A 15564-nucleotide genomic window follows, 5' to 3' on the forward strand; every position below is an offset into this window, starting at 1 on the left:
CTGGTCGAGGGATACCATGTGTGAATGTTCTTGAGTGACTGACTTCTATTGATGTTTTTTGGTATCAGACAATTACAGATTTAAGTTGAGTGTGTGAGTGAGTGCGTATGGAGAAATTGTCAAGTAGGGTGAGCCGCTGTGGGGAGTGAGGGTGACATCACGTTGTGCAGCGCTGCAATAGGTTGGTTGGTGTAATGCTGCACTGGGATTGGTTGGTAGTCATCAGGATGTCTTTGGTTAATAAAGGATTGTTTTGTTGTATTCAATTGAACAAAAATGGCATTCTTGAAATCCTGCTGTGCTTTAGAGTGTTACGAGATCTTTTCGTGGGTGAAGAAGGAGTTGTTACCCGAGTGGGTGAAGAGGCGCCACCTGAGGAGGCTCCAGCACACTATATAGTGATAAAAGTTGGTCTCCTTACTATAATTTGCCTCCAATATTGGCACAAAATCACTGAAAAAGAGGGTGAGTTGTCTTTTCCGCGCTTTGGTTTGTGATGTGACCATTGCGTAGACCCACACAGTTTGAAGCACTAGATGCATGGATGCATACAGATCATGCTAAGAAAAGCAAGAAATATCAAGGGAGAATGAAGAAAACTATGAAGGCATATCAGGATGCACAGTGGAATGCGAGGCTTAAGAGGTGAAGAGTGGATACCATTAAAGGAGAGAGTTTGTACCCAGTGCAAAATGCCGAATTGGGTTCATGCCTCTCATAACCGATGAGTCTTAGGTCCCTCTGATGAAACAGCTCCTCTCCCAGAAGAACTTCCAGCCATGACCGAGGGGTCACCGGTGGGGGCCAGCAAAACTGTAGAGGTACCTGAAGAGGCTGGATACACACCAAGTCAATCTGAGCTACACAAGACCCTGGTATCGACTCAGAGGGAGATGGTAACTTTGCAAGTGACAGAGAGTCTGACCCGATTGAAGAGGCTGGGGTGACAAGTGGTTGTGTGCCATATATATACATATTATTAACAAAACATATACAATATTTTTTCCGTAGGATAGCGAGAGGGTTAAATTTACTATTCACACTCCAGAGAGTGCAACAGTAGGAAAAGCGTTGGATAGAGTAGGGGTAAAAATTACTATTCCCACTCCAGAGAGTGCAACAGTAGGGCAAGCGTTGGATAGTGAGAGGGTAAAAATTACTATTACCACTCCAGAGAGAGCAACAGTAGGGAAAGTATTTGATAGCGTAGGGGTAAAAATTACTATTGCCACTCCAATGAGTGCAACAGTAGGGAAAGCGTTGGATAGCGTAGGGGTAAAAATTACTATTCCAACTCCAGAGAGTGCAACAGTAGGGCAAGCGTTGGATAATGAGAGGGTAAAAATTACTATTACCACTCCAGAGAGAGCAACAGTAGGGAAAGTATTTGATAGCGTAGGGGTAAAAATTACTATTGCCTCTCCAGTGAGTGCAACAGTAGGGAAAGCGTTGGATAGCGTAGGGGTAAAAATTACTATTCCAACTCCAGAGAGTGCAACAGCAAGCGTTGGATAGTGAGAGGGTAAAAATTACTATTACCACTCCAGATAGAGCAAAAGTAGGGAAAGCGCTGGATAGCGTAGGGGTAAAAATTACTATTCCCACTCCAGAGAGCTCAACAGTAGGGAAAGCATTGGATAGCGTAGGGGTAAAAATAACTATTCCCACTCCAGAGAGTGCAACAGTAGGGAAAGCGTTGGATAGCGTAGGAGTAAAAATTACTATTAACACTCCAGTGAATGCAACAGTAGGGAAAGTGTTGATAGCGTAGGGGTAAAAATTACTATTCCCACTCCAGTGAGTGCAACAGTAGGGAAAGCGTTGGATAGCGTAGGGGTAAAAATTACTATTCCCACTCCAGTGAGTGCAATAGTAGGGAAAGTAAATACTTCATATATAAATATAAATAACATAAATATTAATACCAATTAAAAAATAATTAAAATATTTTACAATTTTATAAAACATAATAAATTGGTTGGCAGGGTACTTCTGGAGAGGATTCTTTCTGGGGCTGAGGAGAATAGTATCATCTCGCCCTTCCAGGCAGGCTTTAGGGCTTTAGGGCTTGCACAGGCATGGTAGACCAAGCTTTAAGGCTTGCACTCCTATACTGGAAGGTGGTTACTATTGGCAAAGGCGGTCTTTATTTGGCATTCATTGACTTAAAGACCGCCTTTGACCTGGTCCCTCGAGATCGCCTCTGGCTGATCTTGGAGGAGTTGGGGTTCCCTCCACCGATCTTGAACCTCCTGGCATGCATGCACGATGGTACCTATGCCCGCATCAGATGGGGATCACAAGAGCAAAAAACTGATAGAATCCCTGTGAATCGAGGGGTACACCAGGGTTGCGTGTTAGCCCCGACACTCTTCTCGTTATTTGTCAATGGTGTAGTCTCTTTTTTGCTCGATATTAACGCTGATGCCCCGACCCTGGCGGGTGACAAAGTCCCCGCTCTTCTTTTCGCGGATGATACATTATTGGTATCAAAAACGCCTGCAGGACTGCAGAAATTGCTGGATTGCTTTTGTCTGTTTTGTAAGCTTAGGGGCCTTGTCATAAACACCTCGAAAACTAAGCTCCTTTACCTTAACCCAAGCAAGTCATCCAGATCCACCCTTTCCCTGGATGGAGTGCCACTGGAACGTGTAAAAGAATTCGATTATCTTGGAATCAGAATCTCAGATAAATTAAAGTGGCAGCCTCACATTGACAAAATGGCATTAAATCACAAAAAGTTAGCCGGAGCACTAGAGCGTGAGCATCGTAAATCTATTTCTAAGCCAATAGCCCCTGCTCTGGATATTTACGCCGCAAAAGCTGTAGGCTGCACCCTTTATGACGCAGAGTTGTGGGGCTTTGAGTGTGTTGATGCCCTGGTCACCTCTGAGAATAAGTTTTTCAGGGAGCTGATATCACTTCCGAGGGGCACTCCTATCAAACCACTATTGAGCGATCTGGGTCGCCGCTCTATTAAGGACCTAGCCAGGCTACGTCCTCTTTTGTATTGGGCTCGGCTGTGGCGGACCCCGGAGCTTTCAAGGTACTTGGATGGTCTGAGGGAAGTTATGTCTTCTTGGTGCCCACAAAATTAGCTGGATCCGTAATATAAAGAGGCTCCTGCTCGAATCTGGCTTGCCAACTGATTGGGAGCCTGGGGTCTCTTTATCCAAGGTTGAAACTAAGCGAGCCTACTGGACATGGGTAGATGATCAAGAACAAAGGGACCCAAACCAAGGTAGGCTGACTGAGGAATTCAGACAGCACAAATCAAAGCCTCTCTTGGAGCCTTATTTGGATTTTATTACGAAACCAAGAGACAGATCCCTCTTTATACAGTTTAGGCTAGGCACACTGCCTCTCCGCGATTACACCTGTAAGTGGAAGCCCCCGCACCAAACCCCTTCTGACTGCCCATTCTGTGAAGGAGTCACTGAAAACATCCCTCATGTCTTCTTTGCATACCCAGCCGAACCATCGAGGCATGAGGAAGTTGAACGAGATAGCACCCGACTACAAGTGATTGAAATAACTTCGTGTGTTTCAGTTGGAATATAAATCTTCCAACTCATATGCAGGATTGATTCAAGCAATCAATCTTGGGAAGATATTTTGCCCATTTAGGCCTTACGACCACCGGCTGGTGGTTATTGATATATTTGTGCAACTGGTCCTGATGATGGTCCTATGGAATTATTTAACCGAAGAAGGACCGAAACGTCGACGCCCGACACCGCTTTACTTATAATGATATAATTCTTTTGTCAACAAAGAACGTATTACATTGAGAAGTTCTTTTGTACATGGTATTTTGTTTTATCCATGTAAATAGCATAAGGTGTTATATGCTACTGAAATCAATCAACTATGGTAGTATTTATGTTGCCATGCCTGAATTTCGATAAAATATTCTAACAAAAAACTGTTAAAAAATAAACAAACAGTAATATACTGCATCTACCTTGCTTCTGGTGAATGATTGATCACCCATAGTGACAGTATCAACTAATGAAGAATGTTTAAACAATTCCTTTGAGGACAATTGTAAATCTGTTATTGATTATATCCAGTCCTCACGGGATTATTGGGTGGCTCTGTTTTTGAACATTCTGTGAAGGAGTCACTGAAAACATCCCTCATGTCTTCTTTGCATGCCCAGCCTATGGAAAACCCAGACAGAAATGGCTCAAACCTGTGTGTCTGCTGTTAAGAACCAGGGACCACTCCGCTGCACTCAGAATCCTTAAGGCTGACACTAGTACAACCTTAGTGTGTGGGCTGGCCAAATTTCTTAACTGGGCCTGGCTGATTAGATTGAAGGCTACTAGATGACTGTATTTTTAGCCTAATTCTTTTTAAATATTCACAAAGCTGCTAATGTTTAATATGTTTTTTAAAGAATATTTATTGAAGTATGAATGGTTTATATTGTAATCCATTTAAAAAAATGTAATGTTAATGAATTGTGGTTTTCATACTTTTATGTGCTTTAATGATATTCTGCATATCGAAATAAAGCTTTGATTGACATTGACATATTAATTAATCATTTAAAATTAAAAATAAAAATTAAATAATATTAACAATTACCTACTAATACTAATTATGTACCACTTACCAATAAATGAATTTACTATATAAAAATAAATAAAAATTAGACACAAAAAAATATTAAAACAATGTAATTACTAACAATTAAATTACTTCCCAAGCTATTCCCCTATAAACACACAACCCACTACAGAAAATAATGTAATAAAAGTAACATATTTATCAATTAATCAATTACAATAAATTAGCAATTATATTTTTATTAATTACCAATTAATAATTAATTACCAATTAATTATAAATAAATTCCAATAAATAAATTAACATATTTAATTAATTATAATTAACTTACTTCTCACCCTGTTCCCCTATATACCCACAACCCGCTACAGAAAATAAAGTACTAAAATTAATATATTTATCAATTAATCAATTAAAATTATTTACCAATTATATTGTAATTATTTACCAATTAATAATTATTTAACAATTAATTCTAAATAAATACCAATAAATAAATTAACATATTTAATTAATTATAATTAAATTACTTCCCACCCTATTCCCCTATAAACCCACAACCCGCTACAGAAAATAAAATACTTAAATTTACATAATTATCAACTAATCAAATGAAATTAATTACCAATTATATTTTAATTAAGTACCAATTAATAATTAATTAACAATTCATTCTAAATAAATACCAATAAATAAAATAACATATTTAATTAATTATAATTAAATTACTTCCCACCCAATTCCCCTATAAACCCACAACCTGCTACAGAAAATAAAATACTAAAATTAACATATTTATCAATTAATCAATTCAAATTAATTACCAATTATATTTTAATTAATTACCAATTAATAATTAATTAACAATTAATTCTAAATAAATACCAATAAATAACATAACATATTTAATTAATTATAATTAAATTACTTCCTACCCTATTCCCCTTTAAACCCACAACCCGCTACAGAATTATATTACACAAAAATTTAAAATTAATATTAACTTACCTTAAATTCGATATTTTTGTTGTCTATATTATGTCTAGTCGATATTATGTACATTCTATATTTTTGATTCGATATTATGTCCATTTTATTCGATTTAAAATGTTTCTAGTCAATATTTTGGTAGTCTATATTATGTCTAGTCGATATTTTGTCTATTCTATATTTTTTACTCGATATTATGTCTAGACGATAATTAAAAATCGATATTTTGTCTCTATACTGTGTGCAGTTGAGGAAGAAAGATGCTGCAGGTGAGACCTGGTCAGTGAGACAGAGGAGAAAGAATCTGAGACTCGCAATCTGAAAGGAAACTCGCACCAAGAAGTGAATCATCAGATTCCGATCTATGTGAGACCAAGCAAAATGCAGAGGGTGCGAGAAGATCCAAGAGAGCTTGAGTGCCTTGTGGGAGATATTCTTCTCCTGAGTGGACTTATCTGGTTACAAATGCCGGGGAGAGCGAGGTCAGAGATTTCAGTGCTAATTATCAAGATCTTGCTAAGAGTTCCTGGTATTAAAGCCAATGCACTTCTGTCACTGACTGTTCCTTTTGAACAAAGCTCAGTGGCGTACAGACTCTGATTCTGGAAGACATAGAATTTACAAGCTTTGGAGCTCCACGGTCTCCTCAAGAGATTGCAGCACTGAGAGCTGAACTGTTACAACTTGTTATTGAGGAAATTGGTTCTGACCTGATTAGGGATGTGAACTGAACTTTGAACTGGAAATAATTTGCTTGGAGAAGATAACCTAGGCCTGAGTGGAAGAAGAATGCATTTAGGGACTTAATCTAAAAGAAGGAGAAGAATAGGGCTAAGAAGGTCGTTCAAGCTGTGCAAATACTGTAAAGGCAGAGACATTTTGAGAAAGAAGTTTCCAAGATTTCAAATGTTGTCCGAGAGCTTTTGTCATACGTGGAGAGAGGCGGAGAAAAGAGGCTTTGTGTGTTGATCCTCTTTCGAACTGAGATCCGAGCTACTCTAAAATGGAGTCTAGAAATTTGAATAATAGCCACAAATGTACAATAGGTGTACTCAGTGTTGCGGTAGTTGAAGTGATAGCTGTAGTCATTATAGAGTCAATATTAAGTTCTTCTGAAAGCAAAGAGGTGGAGGTACACAGGATATCTGGCAAAAGAAGGCGGAGTCCTTCGGATGTTGAAGGTCCAACAGTGTTGTAATTATATCCCTGATAGAAGTAAAGATCTGAAGGGATACAATAATATCATCACTGCCATACATTGTGAAATACAGGACTTGGCAGCTGAAGGAGTTTGGGATAAATTTGAAAAAGTATTTGGGGCAGTTCGAAAATGGTTTGCAAATCTTGAAAGTAGAATCTTTGGATACATCTTGAAGCCAATAATAATTGTTATAATCTGTATCATTGTCTTAGTAGGGCTGATAAGGGCATATAAGTGGTACAAAGCAAGGCAGTTGGAGAACTCCTTAAGGGAAAGAGCGAGAAGGATGGAAAGGCTGTAGCACAGTCACTATGAAAATCTGAAGAGAATGAAGGAGTTAAAACAGAGAAGATTAGCTACAACAAATGTCAAAATCGGACTACTCTGCCGGGATATTGTGGAGATTTTAGGATGGCTTAAAGTCATCAGAGGGGGAACTGATGGAGTGGGAATCTCTTTTCCTTTGTAGGGGTGCATCATAATCACATGTAAAGTGCATCCGCATATAATCTTGCAAATTATATTAACATGAAGTGTTAACATTTTGAAATGTATTAACACAATTATGTGACATGTCTTAGCTTATGCACAAATGCGGTGGAGAATTAACATAGGAAATAAATGTAACTAGCAGAGAACATTAACATGTAAAACTTGTGCTGTGAAGCTGACACTATCCACATACATATATATATATATATATATATATATATATATATATATATATATATATATATATATATATATGACTGTCACTGCGAGAACTTCCATGCAACAGAGAGGCACACCTTTGAGAAAGTCGTAGTGACGACGAAACGCGTCAGGACTGCCAAGCCTGTTTTCATTAAATAAAGAAATATTTCAGCCAAGTGGAGTGCGACTCCGTTTTCCTCAAGCAGAGGAGGAAGGGTAACGAATATATGACGGCGTGGTTCAAGCCGTGGGAGCGCCGCACAGTCAGCAAGAGCGCCAAAGGTTTCCCTGACACGAACCAATTTGTGAGCACCGTGAAAGCGGACAACTAAGGGAAAGTGGCTGCCGCTGGAGACCGGCTCCAGCATGACTCCTTGCCTCAGCTGAAGAGGGGTTGAAGCGGGACACGAGGCGAACGAAAACCCACCCGAGGTAATTGAATTTGCAAGGGAAGAACTACAGTGACCAGCATGCCCACCAGAGGGTTTCAGAAAAAATGCAATGAAGCATCGAACCAATAAAAATGACTGTCACTGCGAGAACTTCCATGCAACAGAGAGGCACACCTTTGAGAAAGTCGTAGTGACGACGAAACGCGTCAGGACTGCCAAGCCTGTTTTCATTAAATAAAGAAATATTTCAGCCAAGTGGAGTGCGACTCCGTTTTCCTCAAGCAGAGGAGGAAGGGTAACGAATATATGACGGCGTGGTTCAAGCCGTGGGAGCGCCGCACAGTCAGCAAGAGCGCCAAAGGTTTCCCTGACACGAACCAATTTGTGAGCACCGTGAAAGCGGACAACTAAGGGAAAGTGGCTGCCGCTGGAGACCGGCTCCAGCATGACTCCTTGCCTCACCTGAAGAGGGGTTGAAGAGGGACACGAGGCGAACGAAAACCCACCCGAGGTAATTGAATTTGCAAGGGAAGAACTACAGTGACCAGCATGCCCACCAGAGGGTTTCAGAAAAAATGCAATGAAGCATCGAACCAATAAAAATGACTGTCACTGCGAGAACTTCCATGCAACAGAGAGGCACACCTTTGAGAAAGTCGTAGTGACGACGAAACGCGTCAGGACTGCCAAGCCTGTTTTCATTAAATAAAGAAATATTTCAGCCAAGTGGAGTGCGACTCCGTTTTCCTCAAGCAGAGGAGGAAGGGTAACGAATATATGACGGCGTGGTTCAAGCCGTGGGAGCGCCGCACAGTCAGCAAGAGCGCCAAAGGTTTCCCTGACACGAACCAATTTGTGAGCACCGTGAAAGCGGACAACTAAGGGAAAGTGGCTGCCGCTGGAGACCGGCTCCAGCATGACTCCTTGCCTCACCTGAAGAGGGGTTGAAGCGGGACACGAGGCGAACGAAAACCCACCCGAGGTAATTGAATTTGCAAGGGAAGAACTACAGTGACCAGCATGCCCACCAGAGGGTTTCAGAAAAAATGCAATGAAGCATCGAACCAATAAAAATGACTGTCACTGCGAGAACTTCCATGCAACAGAGAGGCACACCTTTGAGAAAGTCGTAGTGACGACGAAACGCGTCAGGACTGCCAAGCCTGTTTTCATTAAATAAAGAAATATTTCAGCCAAGTGGAGTGCGACTCCGTTTTCCTCAAGCAGAGGAGGAAGGGTAACGAATATATATATATATATATATATATATATATATACCTACCTACTGGCGATAGACAGTAGGTATATATAATTAGGATTAGCTACCATAGGAAATCCGCAACATTCTATTGGGAGTAACTTTGGCGCCGGTTCAGGAATTTGCGTGTAATTTCCCAAAATTTTGCCCAGCTCCGCTCCGCTCCTTCCCTGAAAGTTTCAGGGGGATTCGTGAAGTGGGGTCTGAAAAAAAGGGGGGTCCCAAAACGTGTTTTCCCCATGTTAATTTCCATAGGACGGTCTGACAAGTCTACAGCCCGAACCGCTGAACGGAATAATGCCAAACTTTGCAAAATTGTAGGGACTGGTACGCAGATGTGCCTTTGCTATGTTTGGTGAAAATTGCTCCAGTGGTTTTTATGAAAATTAACTTCAAAAACACATATATATCTGGGCGGAGCCTCACCACACATCTGATCTGATTGGCTGTCAGCACTTCATCCAAGAAGTGTTGGCAGCCATCTTGGGACCAATATACATGATAGCACCTCATTAAAAAGCATTGTAGTTAATAGAGGGTTTTAGGACTTTAGTTACATTATGAATCATTTGTTGATGGTACCATACTCATTTTAGGAATTGTGGTGTGTTCTAAGGTGATTTTACCATGTGAAAAAGCCTTCTGCTGTGATATCATGAATCATGTTTGAAAGAAAACTATTATCTCATGCTTTTCCCACAGTGGTTTTGAAGGGGATCTATAATATAAACTGAAAGCATATTTTCAATAAATTCACATTATTTTTCTCAGTCATGTGAGAATGAAGTCTGACATTCTCAGTAAAACATGTACATCCAACAAGGACAGAGACTGTCAGTTGATTCCTTTGTGTTCTACTGCAGCCTCCTAGTGTGTTCTAAAGAACAACTAGAGCGCTAACAGTCCTACTTATTACAAAGGTATAGCACACCTGAAGCCATCTTGATTAGAATAAAGTGGTAACTCTTAAAAATTTAATTTAAAAAGGAACAAAATGAGGGGATGTATTATGCCATAGAAAGTATTATTAGTGCTGCAGAAAGAAAAAATAGGGCACATTTTGAGTGACTTCTCAAATCCTCTTCTATTTCATTAAAACATTCTGACATGCAGTCTCCCAAGATGGCCACCAGAGACAAAAGAGACAAAAGAGCCCAAATGTAGCCCAAATATCATCCAGATGTAGCCCAAGTAAAGCCCAATGACAGAATGTCCCAGAGTGTTCTAAAGAACAACTAGAGCGCTAACAGTCCTACTTATTACAAAGGTATGGCACACCTGAAGCCATCTTGATTGGAATAAAGTGGTAACTCTAAAACATTTAATTTAAAAAGGAACAAAATGAGGTGGTATACTTTGCCATAGAAAGTATGATTAGTGCTGCAGAAAAAAAAAATAGGGCACATTTTGAGTGACTTCTCAAAGCCTCTTCAATTTCATTAAAACATTCTGACATGCAGTCTCCCAAGATGGCCACCAGAGACAAAAGAGCCTAAATGTAGCCCAAATATCACCCAGATGTAACCCAAGTATAGCTCAATGACAGAATGTCCCAAAGAGTTGTAAAGAACAACTAGAGCGCTAACAGTCTTACTTATGAAAAAAGTATGGCACACCAGAAGCCATCTTGATTGGAATGAAGTGGTAAGTCTGAAAACATTTAATTTAAAAAGGAACAAAATGAGGGGGTTCATTTTGCCATAGAAAGTATGATTAGTGCTTCGGAAAGAAAAATTAGGGCACATTTTGAGTGACTTCTCAAATCCTCTTCTATTTCAATAAAAAAATTCTGACATGCAGACTGAAACATGCACTTTGAATACCAGCAGCAGACTTCCCTGGTGAGCAGTAGCTTTACTACAGTGATCTAATGAGCAACTAGAGTGCTAACATTCAGAATTTATGGCAAATGTGTGGCACATCTAATGCCTTCTTGATGGAACCAAAGTAAACAAGCATTGAAAATGCAATAGATCTCGCCCTCGTTTAAGTTAAAGCCATTCTGTTTGTAATGAAGTGGCTTTTTAGCTTTGCTTTTATTAGTGTTTTTTAAACTTTCATGTAAATACCATGCATATGCATGCATATATGTATATGTATGCATGCATTTATATTTGTATTTATATAGATATACAGATTATATATGTTTATATATGTATGTATATATATATATATATTTAACACTCCTCCGTTTGCATTGAGTCTGTTATCATGGCTGAAGGATTGCAATAAATCAACTTGTGGAACTTAAAGGGAGTGCGCCCATTACTTTCGTGCAAACGGAGGAGTGGTAAATAAATAACGGCGAGGTTCTGCCGTAGGGATTGCACCCACATTGAGCGCTTAATGGTCGGGAAACCGGGAACCGGCGTTTGGAGATATATATATATATATATATATATATATATATATATATATATATATATACACATACATATATAAAAATGCATATGCATATATATACATATATATATATATATGTGTATATGTGTGCGTGTAGAGAGAGGTAGGGAGGTAGACGTGTAGAGGTAGAGAGGTAGAGGTAGAGAGGTTGGGGTAGAGAGGTAGAGACTAGTAGAGAGAGGTAGAGAGTAGAGCGTGAGTAAGAGAGTAGAGAGTGAGTAGTAGAGAGTAGTAGAGAGTGAGTAGTAGAGAGTAGTAGAGAGTAAGTAGTAGAGTGAGTAGTAGAGAGCAGTAGAGAGTGAGTAGTAGAGAGTAGTAGAGAGTGAGTAGTAGAGAGTGAGCAGTAGAGAGTGAGTAGTAGAGAGTGAGTAGCAGAGAGAGAGAATAGTAGAGAGTAGTAGAGAGTGAGTAGTAGAGTGAGTAGTAGAGACTAGTAGAGAGAGAGTAGTAGAGAGTGAGTAGTAGAGTGAGTAGTAGAGAGTGAGTAGTAGAGAGTAGTAGAGAGAGAGTAGTAGAGAGAGAGTAGTAGAGAGTAGTAGAGTAGTAGAGAATGAGTAGTAGAGAGTGAGTATTAGAGAGTAGTGGAGTAGGAGAGAGTAAGTAGTAGAGAGTAGTGGACAATATTCCAAAGTTTGGCACAGCACCACTTGCACAATAAGTCCAATCAAATCAAATCACTTAGAGTCCATATTGAAGCGCTGAATCTTGGTGTATATTCAAATGCTTTTATTTTCCTTAAGTTTATGTACCACAGCCAGCCGAAACGTTTCGTTCTGTACAACAGAACTTCTTCAGGGCGTTCTTATTTCCTTCAAGTTATGTTGGTATCCTGTTGTCATATAACTAGATATTTCTTCCAAATGTTAGACGAGATGTAAGTACATTCTTATTCAAAGTGACTAGGTATCAATTTTACCCACACAATTCGGGGAGACTTGAGTAATTTATAGCATCCTCAAAATCCGTATTTCAAAAATTCCAAAGTATAGGACATGATAATCCAAATCCAAATGTTTCTCAAGAAAAGTCATTTTCAATCGTTCGGAATATCGGTGTTTGGGCAGATATGACCCAGGGACCCCCAGTATGCAACGGGAATTAGTCCCCCCTCTGCAAACGCGCCAGTGGCCTGCGTTGCAGAGAGGTGTAAAAAGGGGCATAGCCTCATTACACCTCTGTGCAATGCAGCCCCCTGGCGCATACTGGAGGTTCCAGGTGGGCTAGTTGTACCCCAGGGACCCCTAGTATGCAAGGGGAATTAGTTCCCCCACTTCAAACATGCACGGGGGCTGCGTTACAGAGAGGTGTAAAAAAGGGTGTGGCCTCATTACACCTCTCTGCAATGCAGCCCCCTGGCGCATACTGGAGGCTCCTGGTGGGCTAGTTGCCCCCCAGGGACCCCCAGTATGCAAGGGTAATTAATTCCCCCTCTGCAAACGCGGCAGGGGGCTGCGTTGCAGAGAGGTGTAACAAGGGGCTTAGCTTCATTACACCTCTGCAATGCAGCCCCCTGGCGCATACTGGAGGTTCCAGGTGGGCTAGTTGACCCCGAGGGGGTAATTAGTTCCCCCTCTTCAAAAATGAAGCCATGCCCCTTTTTACACCTCTCTGCAACGCAGTCCCCTGGCGCATACTGGAGATTCCTGGTGGGCTTTCAGGTCCTATATAGTAAGGAATTAGCATTAAAAAAACTTTGAAATTCACTTAAAAAAACATAGGTTTCAGGCCTTATATAGTTAGGAATTTGCATTTTAAAAACCTTGCAAATTCACTGAAAAAACCATAGGTTTCAGGCCTTATATAGTTCGGAATTAGCATTTAAAAAACCTTTGAAATTTACTGAAAAAACATAGGTTTCAGGCCTTATATATTTAGGAATTAGCATTTAAAAAACCTTTAAAATTCATTTTAAAAGCTATACATTTTAGGGGTGTTATAGTTAGCTGGACATTTCACTCATACAAAACTATTGAAATTGCTCCTATATAGTTAGTTGTACTAGCTATATTTCGCGCACCCGCAATCCACTGCTGAAGATGTCACATATTACATCATTCATGACAAGGTCAGTGATATCACTGATGACATCTCAAATGACACCACTGATGACATCACTGACGACATCATCCACGTGACAATCACATACACCTTTTCATACACTAGTAAAATCTTTCATCACTCTTTGTAAAATACAGAGAATGATATTTGAATCCATTGTTACAGCAATACAAGTATCGAAAAACCCACTCAGTGATTCATAGATGTATACACACATCTAATCACTTACCTGTAGATTCACTCATACATGCTGTCAATGAACAATAGAACACTATCAAAAATACTTATACACTTAAATCGACATTACACACCAGCACACATCCTATTCACATATGAAGTCATCCTACTCACTTATGCAAACAATGGATGATACTTACATATTAGCTACACACTTATACAAACACAACTTCATCTATTCATTTAGATAGTAAGTCATACTTAGTGAATTATAAAATCATTATTACAAGTATAAAGTTATCCATACAGTCACTCACGCAATCATTGAGTCTTATGTATACTTATTTATATACAACAATTGACACATACACTGCCTTTTATTTTTCTAGTTTGTTGGACATGTACCTTTGAGAAATATATTTGCTCATCACCACACCCATAAAGATATTCACTCACCCAAACAACTGTTAGAACATGTTGTTTTAACTTCATATATATAGTGAATCAACTATTCACACATCTTTGGGCAGTCACACACCCCCCACCGAACCACACACACATTCACTCTCCCATACAAATACTCAGTTAACTAATCAATAACTAATACAGACTTTCACGTAGCTAGTATCCAACTGGAGTACCTGTTTATACAACAACTGACAAAGTGATAAGATATTCAAACAGTTTAGTCACTATCCACTATATTTAGTGAGAAACTATAAATTGGTCAAGTAAACAGTCAATTACACTGCTACTCAATCCTCAATCCAAATATTTATTTTAATATATCCACTCATTCTTCAATGCAAATTGCTATATATATAATGCATATTTAAACAACGAAGCAAACCACATTCACTGGATGATGTCATCAGTGATGTCATCAGTGATGTCATTTGAGATGTCATCAGTGATGTCACTGACCTTGTCATGAATGATGTAATATGTGGCATCATCAGCAGTGGATTGCGGGTGCGCGAAATATAGTTAGTACAACTAACTATATAGGAGCAATTTCAATGGTTTTGTATGAGTGAAATGTCCAGCTAACTATAACAACCCTAAAACGTATAGTTTTTTTGAGTGAATTTTAAAGGTTTTTTAAATGCTAATTCCTAAATATATAAGGCCTGAAACCTATGTTTTTTTCAGTGAATATATATATATATTTCAAATGTGTTTAACAACAATATTCCTATTAGTAGGTAAATGTATTAGTTGAAACGCTATGATTATGCTGAAAATGACACTTTCTTATGTTAGCTAAAGTCATAGGTCAAAAATGCAAGTCTGTGAAAACTCTCAGTTTAGAATTAATCATTGATTTCATGTGTACTGCAGAATCTGTTCTTTCTCGCATTTGCATTGCCAGTGGAGAAGCATTCTCTTAGGAAAAGTAAAATATTTGTTTTAGTAGCTAGGCAAGGAGAGAAGTAGTTACAGTTACATGGTTTGGAGGTGATAAAGACAGAGATGGATTCACACGGGAGAAGGCATGGGAACCAAGGACGAATTGTTATGAGAGATGTACATGGAGAACATTGTGGAAAAGTACCCACATGACAGTGCCCATTGTGAACTGTGTGCACGCTGTGCATTATGGAAAAGCCTACCTCAGGATCACTGATTATTGGAATTAGGGAAAGAGCCACTTTTCTCTTGCCTACAGAGAGAGAGCATCTCAGAACAAGCTTTTTCCTAATGATAGTGGCCTTATGCTACCTGACCCATTGATGGTGAACAGGCTTGTTAGGAAGACTCAACGCACTGACACCTTTCCTTTCCATTGAAAATGCTTAAGTAGGGATATCATCTTA

The sequence above is a fragment of the Lissotriton vulgaris genome, chromosome 5 (genome assembly GCF_964263255.1).
Source record: "Lissotriton vulgaris chromosome 5, aLisVul1.2, whole genome shotgun sequence".
Classification (NCBI taxonomy): domain Eukaryota; kingdom Metazoa; phylum Chordata; class Amphibia; order Caudata; family Salamandridae; genus Lissotriton; species Lissotriton vulgaris.